Below are 2,830 nucleotides of genomic sequence, written 5' to 3'. Positions count from 1 at the left end.
CTACACAGCTCCTAATAATCTATCATGGTAAAGTACTAAAACTACATTTTAAACCAAATAGTTTCTATTTATTGCTGTTTTTTTAACTAATATGTGAGTATGACATAAAATGGTGGCGACAAAACTGGGGTAACTTACATTTTAGGTTGTTTTGCAGAACTTGGAGAACAATTTACTGCTGAATGTGTTTGGAAGAGAAAGAGTTAACAGTTACAGAAGTAACTCAAAGCTGCACAAACAGTCTTGATGCCAGCAGATGTGCAGCAAACACCAAGCCTTAACCTGCTCTCCTTTTTGGAAGACTTTCAGAACCCAACCCAGGTCTCAGGAGGCCAAGGGATATTTCCTTGCCTCCCTAGGAGGTTCCTGATTTGTTTTTTTAAAGTAATGAATGTAGGTAATTGAGAGTACTTCCTTATATGCTGCAACAGCAAGCTAATTGCTAGTGAGCACTTCTGTTGAGTGTGGCAAGTGTCGTTTAACAGGCAGATCCAGCTTTTTGTGGAAGTCAAATTTGTATGAGTACAGAGAGGGCAGCATTCCCAGAGTCAGGGGCTGGTCACACATCCTCCTCTGGGTGCTGACTGGTGCTTTAGCTGCTCTCACCACCTCTGGGTGCTGACTGGTGCTTTAGCTGCTCTCACCACCCTCCTGGCAAAGGTTCCTCCCCCCAGTGTTGCGGGTTGGCTGCTGCGGAGCATCCTTGGTCCTGTCCGCTACACAGCTCCTAATAATCTATCATGGTAAAGTACTAAAACTACATTTTAAACCAAATAGTTTCTATTTATTGCTGTTTTTTTAACTAATATGTGAGTATGACATAAAATGGTGGCGACAAAACTGGGGTAACTTACATTTTAGGTTGTTTTGCAGAACTTGGAGAACAATTTACTGCTGAATGTGTTTGGAAGAGAAAGAGTTAACAGTTACAGAAGTAACTCAAAGCTGCACAAACAGTCTTGATGCCAGCAGATGTGCAGCAAACACCAAGCCTTAACCTGCTCTCCTTTTTGGAAGACTTTCAGAACCCAACCCAGGTCTCAGGAGGCCAAGGGATATTTCCTTGCCTCCCTAGGAGGTTCCTGATTTGTTTTTTTAAAGTAATGAATGTAGGTAATTGAGAGTACTTCCTTATATGCTGCAACAGCAAGCTAATTGCTAGTGAGCACTTCTGTTGAGTGTGGCAAGTGTCGTTTAACAGGCAGATCCAGCTTTTTGTGGAAGTCAAATTTGTATGAGTACAGAGAGGGCAGCATTCCCAGAGTCAGGGGCTGGTCACACATCCTCCTCTGGGTGCTGACTGGTGCTTTAGCTGCTCTCACCACCTCTGGGTGCTGACTGGTGCTTTAGCTGCTCTCACCACCCTCCTGGCAAAGGTTCCTCCCCCCAGTGTTGCGGGTTGGCTGCTGCGGAGCATCCTTGGTCCTGTCCGTCCCAGTGAGCAGCACCAGCTCCACAGCTCGAGCTGCAGGTCACCAGCAGGCCAGGATGTGTGGGATGAAAGCCTGGAGGGAGCAACCCAGCAGGTTCTGCTGAAGCCGGGCAGGGCTGGGCAGGGCTGGGAGGGGTGAAGGCCACCCGGGATACCTTGTCCCCTGGCTGCAGGCAGGTCCTGAGGCTCCAGGAGTCACTGCCATCGCTTCAGGACAGGACACGGTGTGCTGAGCTGGCACAAGCGCTGCTGAGACACGTTTGCTCGGAGGTTTCTGGAGGAGGGAAGTCGGTCCCGGGTGTTCTGTGCAGCCCGGGGGGCGATCGAAGCCGCTTAGACCGCGGGCATCTGGGCTGACGTGCTCAGCTGCTGAGAATGAAACCAAAGACAATCTCCTCCCCGCTCCCTAAAGGAGACAAACTGGTCTCTGCAGAGCCTGTGTAGTTTGGAGACCCCCCACACACCTGACAGCCCCCTGTCCACGCAGCTCCTGTTCCCCCGCGTGGGTGAAATCCCTCCCTATCACCCGCCGGGCTCAGGTGCCGGAGCTTCCCCAGCCTGAAACTCCTGCTGAGAAGTGTTGGGTGGGTTGGTTGGTTTGTTTTTCCCAAGCCTGTTGTCTTCACTACATCTCCTTTCCGAGCGCCCCGGTGTCTTTGGGGTCTGTCCCGGCCCCCAGACTGGGACAGGAACGTCTGGGAAGGGAAACATTGTCCTCTGTGAACTGGGATGAGCGGGACCTGCACCCAGTACGTACTGGGGAGCGACTGGGGGTGTCCTCGTGACGGTAAAAAAATATTGAAATTCACAACCAAGTGACTAATTTTAATTGTATCATTTAATTTCCTGCAGTGTATTCGTGACTGGTAAAGGAAAAATTAGGATTAATGCAGAAAGTTACGTGGTGTGAATTACCTGATCTTCTGAAAAACTTACAGGACTGAAAAGAAAGTGAAGTGTGAATCTCACAGTTGTGGAAATAGCAAATAGCTCCTTGACTAAAGTCATAATCTGCATAATGAAACATTAATAGATACTTTAAGTTTCAGTCATTGCCTGCAAAATGAAAGCTAAAAGATGGACATTGTTTTTCTGTCCTCATGTGCTTTATTTTGCTGTCTAAGCACAGCACTGAATTTCCTTACTCCTGCTGCCCAGGTTCTCCTCCCTGTTCTCATTCATTTCGTTCTCACTTCTAGCCCGGACCAACCCTCCTTCCCTTTGGAAGGGACAAAATAGCCAGCCCGTCTGAAATCAGCAGGGACACGGGGGGGGCAGGGACACCGGGTGCTGCCCTTTGGAAGGGACAAAATAGCCAGCCCGTCTGAAATCAGCAGGGACACGGGGGGGGCAGGGACACCGGGTGATGGGGGGCAGGGACACCGGGGGGGGGGCAGG

At 49.6% G+C, this 2,830-nt stretch overlaps 1 protein-coding gene across 1 annotated transcript in view; it reads left to right on the top strand.

Moving 5' to 3' along the window:
* RBBP6 (retinoblastoma binding protein 6) overlaps positions 1–2,830 on the top strand; it is a 47,854-nt gene that overhangs the window by 14,369 nt on the left and 30,655 nt on the right.

The sequence above is a fragment of the Chaetura pelagica genome, unplaced genomic scaffold (assembly GCF_000747805.2).
Source record: "Chaetura pelagica isolate M959 unplaced genomic scaffold, ChaPel_1.0 scaffold438, whole genome shotgun sequence".
NCBI classification, from domain to species: Eukaryota; Metazoa; Chordata; class Aves; order Apodiformes; family Apodidae; genus Chaetura; species Chaetura pelagica.
This window is presented reverse-complemented; position numbering and strand designations above follow the sequence as displayed.